At 42.5% G+C, this 13644-nt stretch overlaps 1 protein-coding gene across 1 annotated transcript in view; it reads right to left on the reverse strand.

Moving 5' to 3' along the window:
* The window catches only part of LGR4 (leucine rich repeat containing G protein-coupled receptor 4), a 101574-nt gene that overhangs the window by 27977 nt on the left and 59953 nt on the right, over nucleotides 1-13644 (reverse strand). The window lies entirely within an intron of this gene.

Below are 13644 nucleotides of genomic sequence, written 5' to 3' on the forward strand. Positions count from 1 at the left end.
TTAAGTTTGCTATTCATGGTCACTCTCTGCAGCTTGCAGTGTTTTCCAAATGCCTCATAAATACAGACCACTGGTCAGCAGGCAGGAGTGTTTACACGGATCAGAGCAAACCGGTCTGTTAAGGAGGAATGCCTTCTGCAGGCAAGTCAACCTGTTATCTATCCATTACCAAGGGCGACATGTTCTGTGCAAAAGGAGGCAGAAAGTGAAAGTCACCGTAAGCATAATTTTTCAAACAAAGGCATCTATCTATCGATCGATCAATAGATAGGTGGGTGTTTTTGTTGTTTTTTTTTTAAAGAAATGTTTTCCTAAAGAAAATTTAAAGTGACAAATTTAAGTGGGAGTAAGAGTGAGTAAGCGTGAATAAGGAAAGGACAAGAATTCTTTGGGTCCTTTTATAAGATATCTGGGCCCACAATTCATACTGAGCCCCACTTTCCTTCCCATTTTCCCAGGCATACAGAAATGAGAGAAAAAGTTAAACAGGAATTTAGGGAGAAGAAGCAGAGAGAAAGACACCAACTCGTGTAAATAACTTATAAACAGGTGAACTGAAGGTTTCCAAGCACTGACTTAAAAATGATAGTTGTGTGCCCATATGTTAAACACAGGACTGTCCCAGTTTCCTGGTTTCATCAGGATACTCTCCCAAGCAACAAGATTTTGTATCTCTAATTTTTTTTATGCTCTCTCTCCTCATGTCTTAGGATCACACAGTCATCAAGTCATATTCACTTCTCCTTTAAAGGTTCTATTTTCATCCCTTTTTCTTCTCTCTGTAAGCACCCTGTACCTCTGAGTCTTATTCATCGATTCACTCATTCACTAAAAAGTTTCATTTGTCCACAAAAAAGTTTAATTCATTAACAAATATGAGTGTCTACTAAGCGCCAGATGTACAATATCCTCTTCTTAGACCTCTGGTCCCTCCACCTTCCAATCTGCTTCTCTCCTATACCCTGACTTTAGGGACACAAGAAAAGCTCCTTCATTTGAAGTCACTGAGGTCTGAAACTTATTTATTTATTTTTTTTTTTTGAGAGAGTGAGCGAGCAAGAGTGGGGAGAGGAGGAGAGGGACAGAGAGAGAGAGAGAGAGAGAGAGCGAGAGAGAGAGAGCAAGCACTGAGCAAGGAGCCTGATGCTGGGCTTGATTCCACAACCCCGGGATCATCACCTGAGCCGAAATCAAGAGTCAGATGCTCAACCTACTGAGCCACACAGGTGTCCCTGACACTCTAGTTTTCAAAGGCATTATTTTCTCTGGAACTTTTAAGAATGCAAATATCCCTGGGAAAGATGATACTTGATCCTTACCTAGCATTAATATATAGATGTATACAGAAGGTGTGTATGGGGGTGGGGAGAGAATAAGAAGACTCAGAAACCAAGAGTGAATACTGAGAATTATTTTTTCAGTAGCAAGGATCACAATGCTGGCTTCTTAGGAACACCACAGGTGTAACACAGGGTTCATGCCCCTAAATTAAATTCCTCCTAAAAAGCCACACCACACATTTTGATCTCACAAGCACCCTGGCACCTTTCAAGGCTTTCCACATCCAGGCTCACAATAGCTTACTTTATGCCATCAGTCTCTTGGCCTTTTACCTCCAAGCGTTCACCATATGTAAAATGAGGGATTGGGAAAGATGGTTTTAACACCTCCTCAGGGTTAAAAATATTTCTCCTTAGCAAATCCTCTTGCTTCTAGACTAGCCAGTGTCACTGGCTTTATGTCACTAAGACAGTCACTATGTCTTTAAATGTCTTCACCTCACAACCTCACCTTCTCTCCTTGAATACCCAACTCCAGCATTACTGCCCATAAAGACTTTAGTTCTTATGAACATGACCTGTGTGTGAATTCCTAGAACTCATCATTAAACTTGGTCACAGGCTACATTCTACTGGTTGTTTCTTGCACATTAGTCTTGCGGGTCAAGTACAAACAGTGCCCAGAACAGGGCATGCACCTCACACTTCTGTTACTACCCACCAATGTGTTAACTCATTAGTCAGAAACTGTTTTCTCAGAATTTCTCCCTCAAAAATGCTAGCCATTCCACTGCCATGGCACCCCACAGTCTACCTTAGGGCAGGCTCAGTGCAAGCCCTCTCAGGGGCCTTCCTATATCCCAAACTCACTAACCAAAATTCAGTTGATAATTCTCACAGTTGAAATGGGAGTGTTCAAAAGGTCACATTAAAAAAAAAAAAAATTTAATGAATTTATTTTTGAAAGAGACAGAGCATGAGCAGGGGAGGGGCAGAGAGAGGGAGACACAGAATCCCAAGCAGGCTCCAGGTTCTGAGCTGTCAGCACGAGCCGGATGCAGGGCTAGAACCCAGCAACTGCGAGATCATGACCTGAGCTGAAGTCGGACACTTAACTGACTGAATCACCCAGGTGCCCCAAAAGGTCACATTTAAAAAAAATTACATTGTACCATGAGGACCATAAGGGGCAACACCCGCCCCCCCCCCCCCAGCGCTGCAAGTAATCACATGACTATGACCGCTCCTGCAAGTTATCTGAAAGAGCTGCTTTAAAAAGCTCAAGTCTGGGTGCCTGGCTGGCAATCGGTTGAGCATGATATTCTTGATCTCGGGATTATAAATTCAAGCCCCACACTGGGTATAGAGATTACTTAAAAATTAAATCGGTTAAGCATCTGAATCTTGGTTTCGGCTCAGGTCATAGACTCACGGTTTTGTGAGTTTGAGTCCCACATCGGGATCTGTGCTGACAGCACGAAGCCTACTTGAGATTTTCTCTCTCCCCCTCCCTCTCTCTCTGCCCCTCCCGTGCTCACACTGTCTCTGTCTCTTCTCAAAAATAAATAAATAAACTTTAAAAATAAAATAAAATCTTAAAAAAAGAAAAAAGTTCAGGTCTACCAAAAGACAAACACTATAAACAGACCGAAGTTGTTACAGGGTTCTTAATTTTTGCCTCTAATATTTGTAATGTCCCTGTATCTATGGGCTCTCCTTGAGGAGTTTCGTCTATTATGCCAGGGCTCATGAAAGAGTATTTTATAAAATAACGAAGGAAGTGGCAAAATGCAGAGTGCCTGATTACCTTTACTTGTCAACAGAAAAGAGTGTTTAACCACATTAGCTGAGATATTTGCTCCCTTTTCCCAAATCTCTGCCCCCTTTTATAAGCCAAGGGAAAAACTAAAGTAACCTAACTTCAAAAAGTGTCTTTTCTCCACTACTTAGCATTCATAGAAATGACCAAATAAGCTCTCTGCATGTGGTTTGTCCCGAAATGCAAGCCCACACTCTGGAGAAATAAACACTTCTAGGACGCAGTGAATGGTGATAACGCAGAGCAAGCAGGCACACTACCTCGCGCTACTGCGATTCCTTCGTTTCCTACTAAAGCAAACATATCATGTGGAGTCTTGAGGAATGTATCAACCCACGCTTCCCAAGCTGCTGTGTTAATGAATAATAAACACGGCAGCTTGGAAAAGGCTCTACAGATCCAGCAATCACATGCTCCAAAGTCTCTTCCCATTTTCTTTCTTTCATGAGCCAGTATTTCTTATAGTAGACCCTGGGAGGCTTCATGTCCAAAACCTCAGATCTGGAAGCAAGCAAAGTAAATTAAGTGACAGGGTTAGGGACAAAGTTCCCCAAAACTCTGGAAGAACAAAAACCTATGTAATGAGCCCACAACAGTCACAAACACTGAGATACATGGTTTACAGACCTTCTTCTCTGTTAGTCATTTCATTACTATGGCCTTGCTTCTCCGAGTCCCTGAGAGGTTAGGTGACTGGGCATAAGTCACACAGATGGGAAGTGGAGGAGCCAGCATCCCAGTTCTTCCCTGGCTGGCTCCAGGGCTTAGTCATGTCAATGCCTCTGGTGTGTCACCAAAAGGTTGGGAAATAATTCCCAGAGAGGTGGAACAGGGCGGACTTGGGCAATAGCCTTGTTCTGAGTATCAACAGCTCTCCCCCAGTAGACTGGAGCTCACAAGCAGGGACTGTGGCTTTAGGAGCTCAGAACTGTGACTACGGATGAATTTCCAACAGACCAACAGTGTCATCCTTCCCATAGCTAAAGATGACCAGTGGAAAGGAGGGGAACGATGGATCCCTGAGTACCCCAGGGTATGAACAGACCCAAAACTCACTGAGACTTTATTTAGGATAGATAGTATTCTTGGTTGTGCTTCCTTTAATGCAACTCTCAAGGAAAAAGAGGTGGCTGGTCTTGAAGAGTCACTGATGGCCCTCAACTAGCCAAGACCAGTTCCTTCCCTATTCTACACCTGGGTTTGTCTGTACCAGACCCAACAGTTTCCTCAATGCCTCACTTCCTGAGGACCTGCTGTCCGGCTCCAGAAAACCTTTTTAATTTGCTAAATTTAATATTTAACAATAACAAAGCCAATTAAAATTAATTAAATGTGGTAAATGAGGATATGTATATATATGTATGTGTGTGTATATACAAAATATGTAATTTTTTTTTTTTACACTATTCTTCTGATGGCTGTGAAGACCTAAGGGGGAAAATCATTAGGGTGAACAGAATGGTGAACATGGTAAAATTTTCTGCATGCTAAGGGTACAGTGTCCCAGGCATCAGTTCCTTCCCTTCTGCACCTCTAGCTCCCGTCTCCAAAGACCAGAAAGCCTCACTGCAAGGTTTCAACCTATCCACTCTTGTATTCTTCCTGCTGTCACCTGAGTCTAAGCCCTTAATTCCCCCCCACCTTCCACTGGATTACCGCCATGAACCTCTACAAGACTCCTCCTCAACCGCTTAATTATAATACTGTGAGAGCTAAATCTTAAAAAAGCTCAACTCTGAGCATTTTCCAAAAGGCTTTTTTCCCTGCTGACTTAGCTGGAACTTCATTCTGGATCCTCTCTTCCTTTCTTACCTTATTCTCCAATGTTCCCCATGTCCTATAATTTAGCACACCATGCTTCTCCACCTCCGACTCTTCGCTCATGACACTTCCTTTGCCTGAAATACCCTGACTCCAGCCTCTGCCAAGTGAAACATTACTCATCATCACTGTCCAAATTGGATACTACCACAAATATGAAACCATCATGATATCAGCTTCCTTTGATTCCACCGGTACTTAAACAAAGCTCTCATTGGGCACATCTTATTTTGCCTCTAGTTACTATGAACTTGTTACATCTCCTACAGTTGTATTATATGTCCCTTATGGGCAGGGACCAAGTCATATTCCTTTCGTATTCTCTCACACGGGACCCTATGTGTAGCAGACACTTGGTATTTGCCGTAATGCCTCAGCTAAGCCCCAGTAGGGCTCTGGATTCAATTGCTCCTTAAAGAGCAGGGAAAGCTTACTGTTTATCTTTACTTTTCTGCATGTTTTCTCTTGTTTAATTTCTGCTCCCCTACTGCCCTTCACTCTCCCAGACAAGAAATAACTACATGGCAAGATCTTAAAGTGCCATGGCAACAATGTTCTTTCTTAACATATTCTGGGAGTACATTTTCTTAGGGAAGGGGAGGGCAGACCTTAAACATGGGAACACCTGTCCACTGGTCAACAGTATTATCTCCATGCACTCTGGGTTGTGCACATGATCACACAAAATTAAAACAAGTCTAGCAGGACTTCAAATGGGGACACAGTCTACCTCAAGGCAACTCCTATTTATGCTGCTTGTTACAACAGTCTGAGAAGCAGAGAGAGCAAAGACAGGGAGGGGAGAGACAGAGAAAGGGTGGAGGAGAGGGAAAGGGCAAGCCATGAGACTTCCGCTCTCCCACTGGATTTGGAACCATTCCAGGAAACAGGATACAAGCAGCTCAGTGTGTAGTGTCTTTATGAATCTGTTTTGTGTGCATTTATTATTCATAAGGTCCATGGATTCACATGAGGGCCTCTTTCCAGGGGAAGCCAGAGTTTTCAATTATATCCTCTCTTCTTAATCCATGTGCTACATGATATTTTCTATCTGCCACCCGTCCCAGCGAGGGAAGCAGGAACAGCACTGGTGAAATGGGCACCGGTCAGTGGTGTGTATGAACAAGGAGGCCACATTTCAGTAGGTAATCTGTGCCGGAGGGTTCACACTTTCATGAATTGTGCTGATTAAGACAGGTTTCTTCACTTGGGAGGCAACTTAAAGAAAGAAGAGAGGCAAGTGTGAAAAAGATAATAAACCAGTTGGTGCTAGTTCTCTTAAGAAATGCCTGGATTTAGGTTTCTTCCAGCCTATTACAGAAATTTCACTGTAGCCATTTGGCTGGAATTCTGGCCAAGGACCAGTGGACTAAGGACTACAATATACACACTGATGACTACACATATGTACGGAGCCGGGAGGAGGGCTGATGAGGGCTCAGTAGCTTCCAGCAGCTGTTGTGAGGAGTCTGGGGTGGAGAAAGCAGGAGTCAAAGCAACTGCAGCAGTAAGGCCCGGGTGGGAAGCACGCTTGCACACAAACAACAGAGAGCTTTACTCACGACAATTTCTGTACCACATGATGGGGAAGTTGGGGAGTGGAGGATGAGGCAGGATGGGGTGGCACAATCATGTGCCTACCTTCTTTTTGCAGAGGTGGCTACCAGATGGCCCAGCATTACACTCCTATCCAGTTCCCACAAAAAGGTCCTTTGAGCACCACTCTCCCCTTCTCAGCGATATTCACCTACCCCCACACCAACATCTTCTGTCGCCCCTCATAACTTCGTCCCATACCTGCATGTTCCCACCCAACAGGTCTCCATCCGAAGCCACACACACGAACTACCACACACTGTACCCAAATCCATCCAGGCTGCCTCTCCCTCAATGCCATTAAATTCTCTCAAGTGGGTGGATCAGCACTACGTTACACTACCCGCAAAGTATGACAGACACAACCACCAGCCCGTGACACTACCTCCAGAGGAGGCATTTCTAGCTCAAAATGGAGCTGGGCAAGTGGCTCCGGGGTGGCTCAGTAGATGAAGTGTCTGACTCTTGATTTTTGGCTTAGGTCATGATCTTGTGGTTCATGGGTTCGAGCCCCAGGTCAGGCTCTGTGCTGACAGCATGGAGCCTGTTTGAGATTCTCTCTCTCCCTCTCTCTCTCTCTGCCCCTCCCCTGTTCACGTGCTTTAAACAAACAAACAAACCTTAAAAGAAAATGAGCTGGACAAGTATGGCCCAGGGAAGCATCTAACGGGAGGTTAAGTGACATTCTCTTATGAAATATAATTTGAAATCAGCAGGTTCTAAAATGTTGGTTACCATTTTCAAGTAAAAGCAAAACCCATTATAATGCATACCTGTTATAAGCCCTTAACCATGTATTTATTTATGTGTTAAAGCCCTACTATGTGCTGGGAACTCTGCGGCGTCCTGTGAAAAGTGAGGATCTCAGGAGGTACATCAGTTTCCAGGTATGGATATTCAGTATCACCGCACAGTAACAAAAGGAACATTACTGTAGCCCTCTTCCTTCCATTACCCTACCATATTGGCCCTTGTTAACACCATCCCCTACTGTTGTCTTTAAAACAAAGTGCTGGGGCGCCTGGGTGGCTCAGTCGGTTAAGTGGCCGACTTCAGCTCAGGTCATGATCTCGCGGTCCGTGAGTTTGAGCCCCACGTCGGGCTCTGAGTGCTGACAGCTCAGAGCCTGGAGCCTGTTTCAGATTCTGTGTCTCCCTCTCTCTGACCCTCCCCCATTCATGCTCTGTCTCTCTCTGTCTCAAAAATAAATAAACGTTAAAAAAAATAAAAATAAATAAATAAATAAAACAAAGTGCCTCTGTTTCCTTAGTGTCTTGCCCAAGGCCCTATAGCACAGCTAAATAATGTGAATCCTAGAAATGAAACAATGTAAATAAAGGAAAATAATGTACATTCCAGAAATAGAACAATGTTGCTTTTTGTTAGTTTCTGTGAATGACTTTAGGAGAACCAAAGGATGCAGTTATTTTCTTAGTAAATAGACAGGGCTGACAACTAAATAGTTCCCCCTTGAACATTCTTCCCATCAAGGTTAAATAAACCTCACCTGATACCATGTATCAGCGAGTCCTGAGTCAGCTAACAGTGTTTTGCTTACCCTATTTCTCCACCTACATGTTCATATAACTTTTATGTAAGTGCATTAAAAACTGAATATGTTTTAAGAATATACATGTATTAAGAACCCTTATTAGAGAAATTCCCAAGGTTTTTAAAGTAGACTTCCTTCACAGAAAAGGGGAAAGTTATTTCATATATCTATTTGAGTATACCTACATATATTATAGGTAAATCAATAAAACCCTGGCAATGGTTACATTTCCTGAGCAAAGTTATCCTGACAACCTCTGGCAGTAAACATGCAATATCTACCCATGTGAGGAAATATGTTACAACTTTTAAAAAGTTTTACAGCAGCATCTACCAATAAATATTGACCTTTTACTACAGCCCAATCACCGTAGGTTTGGCAAAGTAAGTAATGAGCTTTCCCAAGACACTTCTCATTTCATTCTTTTAAACAAGGATAATTCATTAAACACAAAACCTCAAATTTAGTTTTTATATAGTCTGATAAGGTTTCTGACATCAAGAAGTTCAAAATAAGAAGAAACCCTTTATCTTCACCCCTACCTCAATTTCTAGTTCAAAAACGTGGTTACCTTTACCAGGTCATATAGGAGAAGTGTATCATGGCAGGCCCTGCCCTTAGAGAAAAGTCACAGGGGTTGAAGAGATAAGTACACACTGACACACCTTGAGCACAAAATAACAGGGCACTCAATCCAGCATGACATGGTGAGGCGCAAAGAAAGTGCAAGAGGAACTTGGAAAAGAAAGACCAAGGAAAGCTTCCTATGGCAGAAAGGGATGGAAATGGACCCTATGAAGTGGGTAAGATGTGAAGAGGAGAGGGAGGAACCGCACCTGTCGAATACTCATTCATGCCTTCCTGGCTGAGCCTGGGATTGTTCCAACACCACCTCCTTCACATGACGCTGCTCCATGAGTAAATTATTGATTGGTTTTAACCAGTCATGCTGATCCCATTCCCGTGACTGGCTTAGGGCTGGGTCTGCGACCCCAGCTCTGGTTATAGGAAGTCTGCTGGGCTTTCTGGGAAAGGTAGCATTCTTCCTAAATGGGGATGCAGTGGGAGGAGTGACTCTCTTCTCTTTCTGGATGCCATAATGTCTAAACATACCAAGTGAAGCGACTGCAACTATGGTGCTGCCCTTACTGAAGGAACAGACTAGGAAGACAGAAAGAATCTGGGTTCTTGAGGATGTGACTTAACTCCATCAACTATCCCTAGAAGAGTTCTACCATCCTGTTATGGAGGTCATCTTCTTTTTTTTTTTTTTTTTCTTAATTTTTTTTTTTTTTTTACATTTATTTATTATTGACAGGGAGAAACAGAGCATGAGCATGGGAGGGGCAGAGAGAGGAGGAGACACAGAATCCAAAGCAGGCTCTAGGCTCTGAGCTGTCAGCACAGAGCCCAACATGGGGCTCAAACTCACAAACCGTGAAATCGTGACCCAAGCCGAAGTTGGACGCTTAACCGACTGAGCCACCCAAGCGCCCCTGGAGGTCTTCTTATTATATAAGATAACACGTTTACTTACTGTTGAAGCTATGTTGAATTGAATTTGTTTCTTGTAACCAAAGGACTTTAACTAATTGCCTAACCAATAACCACTCTTCCTTTCTTACCTAGTAATAGAATTCTGATTTTGGTTCAGACAATATGCTTAGTTCAAAAGCCATACTTTCCAGCATCCTATTCTTAGGTGTGCCCATGTGACTAAGTTCTAGCCAATGAGATGTGAGCAGAAGTATTGTATAGAGGGTTTAAGATGGCTTCTTGAAGCTGACTTTTGAGAGATATCCCCCTCTTTCTTTCCTCCTTCATCTTTCCTGTTGCTGAGAACTGGGTCATGATGGCTATAGCTTAAGTAGACAGCTGTTTTGTGATCTTGACGTGGTAGCTATACAATGAGAAGTGCAGAGTATCAGGGCCTACGTCCCTGTTGACTCTGTGATGCACCATAATAGTTCCATAGTTTTTTTTTTGTGTGTGTGTGTGTGTGTGTGTGTGTGTGTGTGTGTAGACGCCTTATGTGTTTAACCCATTTGTGTTTGAGACAGTGGGTGTTTACTTTTTCCTCCCTTATCTTTCTATGTATTCAGATTTTAAAAATCGAGTAACCATTAACTTTATGATCATTTTCTTAAAAAGCTAAGTGTGTCTGTGATACAGACTTTCCAGCACCTCCAACATTATTTTCTTTGTTATAAATGTATAGGCCAGGGGGTGCCTGGGTGGCCCAGTCGGTTAAGCACCTGACTCTTGATTTTGACTCAGCTCATGATCTCACGGTGTGTGTGCTCAAGCCCCACATCAGGCTCTGTGCTGTCAGCAGAGCCTACTGTGCTGACAGCACAGAGCCTGCTTGGATTCCCTCTCTGCCCCTACCCCACTCAGTCTCACGCTCTCATTTTCTCTCTCTGAAAAAGAAACATTGAAAAAACAATTTCAAACCTATAGTCTAAATTAAGAAGTAGTAAAAATACCTATTAGGGAAAAACAATAAACAAATTATGAATTAAAGGTTGTACTAAAGCATATAATAATATATTAAACAAGCATGGTTTGATGAAGAGTGGACAATACATGGAAGAAATAACTTAGCCTATTTCCTTGCTGGAAAATTAAATTATGCTAGTAGAAAATCAAATACGTGTTCACTTACTTATAGTCACTATTATTTTCAAAGAATAATTAGCTTTGATTAAAATAAATAAATGAAATAAATAAATGAACCAGCAAACTGTGGTTTCAGTTGCCTCTCTATGTTTTCTGAATCCTAAGTCAAACCTTTTTAACAATGAACTGCTTGATTCTCCTGCTTGATTTCCCCTAGTCCCCTATGAAATCCTGACTTAACCCCCAAATTTGAGTTCACCCCATGTTTCCTCACGTCCACTTCTAAACTGCTAATCACTACAGGGCAAAGTTACAGGGCCCATTGGTTCCACTATACATTAATATTACCTAGGCTTTAACTGAGACTTTTCTATATTCTTTGTCAATTCTTTGTTCATTTCAGATGGACCCAATTAAACATTTCCTACAATGTGTCTAGTTACTAGATTCTAGTGGGCTGAGATAACTAGTCTTCCTTCCCCCCTCTGCTTCCTTTGAGAGGATTCTCCACCTCAAGTAGCCCCAGTGGGTGGGGATGAATCCATGACCCAGATTGGACCATGCCATTCTACACAGAATGACAACTGGTTCAAGGACAGGCACGTGAGGTTAAGTCTGGCCAACCAGAGTCCTCCTTGGAATTTTCTGCTGGAAGCTGCGAGGAAGCCTTTAGATAGCCATTTTGGATCTCAAGATGCAAAGAGGTGCTTAGAGCTACCAAACATTTGATTTCGCACCATATGGAGACCAGCTATTTCCAACAGGAAAGAATGAAGCCAAAACACGAAATTAGAGACAATCAAAGCTAAGAAATGGAGAGCATGAGAAAAGTCTCATATCTTTAAAACCTTGAGATCAGGTACCGTCTGAAGCCAACTCCACCTCTGGACTTTCTAGTTCTACATGAAACAATAAATCCTCTATTGTGTCTCAGCTGGGTTTCTGTCTCTTAAGCTCTGGGGACTCCTGTCAAATACAGCACATATTCCAAGCTTTCACTACTCTCCCCAAACCAGAAACCACCTACTAGCAGTCCCTGAATGTCTGCCTCATGATGCATGTCTTTACCCCAAAGTAACCCTACTGAAATGATTCTTTAAAAAAACTTAGATTCAAGGCCTTTTGTCCCTATCTGGCCACAGGCACCTTTCTCCAGCCTGTCAATGTTGATCCCTCATTTCTTGTGAAAAATCTCTCCTCCCACAGCTCCTGGGGCACAGTTCTGCCCTAGTTCTCCTGCTCCTCTGGCACTTGGTCTTCTTCCCACACCCGGATTCAAGTGTTTCCCAAGGAGTTGTCTTTGGCTTCCTTCCCTTTTCTTTTACCCTCTCTCTCTTGGCAAGCTCTTTCAATCTCATGTTTCCAGTAATCACCTTACAATAAAAGACTCCCAAATATATACCCATAATACTCTAATTCTATAATCTATACCCACGAATCTCTCTTCTGGGCTTCACATCTATATTTCCAGAGGCCCCTACCTGTATCCCATCAAAATTCCATATGTATATTGAAGAATAATAGCTTCTCTTCCAAAACAATTTCTCTTTCTGTATTGTCTGTATGTCTGTATTTTTATCAAAACACACCAGACTCCTGGTAATCCTAAATGAAAGTGTTATGGACATCACCTTCCTTCATCATGCCAGCTGATACGTCTTCCTGATTCTATTTCCATCTTTTGCAGATATCCCCTCCTCTCTCTCATTGCCTCTCATCTGCCCTAGTTCAAATTCCCATAATTCGCAGCTGGACTGTTGCCGGTAGCAACATGTGTTGCTTCAAGTGTCTCCCTGCAATTTCTCAATCCCAAATATCCTACTGTCTGCTATGGAATTACCTTTACTGAAGGTCCTATTCGGTCAAGTTATTTCTTAGCTCGAAACACTTCAATAGTCACTCAAAAGTTGAAATTCCTTGTTAGTCTGCCAGGAAAGAGGCTCAGGAATGGAGCTGAAAGTCTGGCCTCAGACTCCTTTCTAGGTTTCTTTCCCATAACTTCCTTTCAGGAACTCAACACTACAACCCAACCAGACACCAGACCATTCCTACCACCAGCCTTTATATCTTTTCTAAAGACACCCTTCGTACACTCCTTCTTCCACATCTCCTCATGAATTAACCTACCATCCCTCAGGACTCTCTAGAAATACCAACTCTTGGTGAGGTCTTCCCTAATCTTTCTTAATAAGTAGAAATTCCTTTAGCCTCTGAACTCCCAAAACTCTTACACCATCCATCCCTCTTGAAAGTAAAGATCCCATTTAATCCAACACTGAACACAGTGCTTTACCTAACAAAAGTTCGTTGAATTAGTAAACTGTCTTACATGTCTTTCCCCATCCTCTCCACATCTACAGGACCATAGACTGGGATTAAAACCAGGTCTATTACTAATATGCTATGTAACCTTGGGCAAGTTACTCAATCACTCTGCGGAAAACCTCAGCTTCCTCATCAGCAAGGTGGGACTGAATATAGCTCAATGTTATATGAATTAAAACAAAACAATGTCTGTTCTGGGGGCGGGGGTGGCTCTCCAATACATAGCAGGTAAAATTGGTATAAACTCTGCTCCCATTTATCTTTTTACACCCTTACTTCCTAATCTGAGAGCTCCCTGAATGACACACAGGAACTAACATGAACCAGACAAGCAGTGCCTCTCTGTGAGCTCACTGTGTACTTCTCAACAGTAAGGGCAGTGGTCTTTGCTCACAAATCATCCCAACAGAGCTATAAAGTGGAACAAGAGAATGCTCCCAAGAATAGAGTATTTTTAACTATCAAACATCACCAGAGCAACTGAGAAACTATTTTACTTTTTCTGGGGGGTGGGGGGTGGGAATAGTTTTCGAAACAGAATAAATTATCAAGACATAGCAAGGTCCAACTGGTGGCTCCAGATTGTATGCTGGACCAGAATTTTATTTTTCTTCTTCTATAGAGAATTATCT

This window comes from Panthera tigris, chromosome D1 (assembly GCF_018350195.1).
Source record: "Panthera tigris isolate Pti1 chromosome D1, P.tigris_Pti1_mat1.1, whole genome shotgun sequence".
NCBI lineage: Eukaryota > Metazoa > Chordata > Mammalia > Carnivora > Felidae > Panthera > Panthera tigris.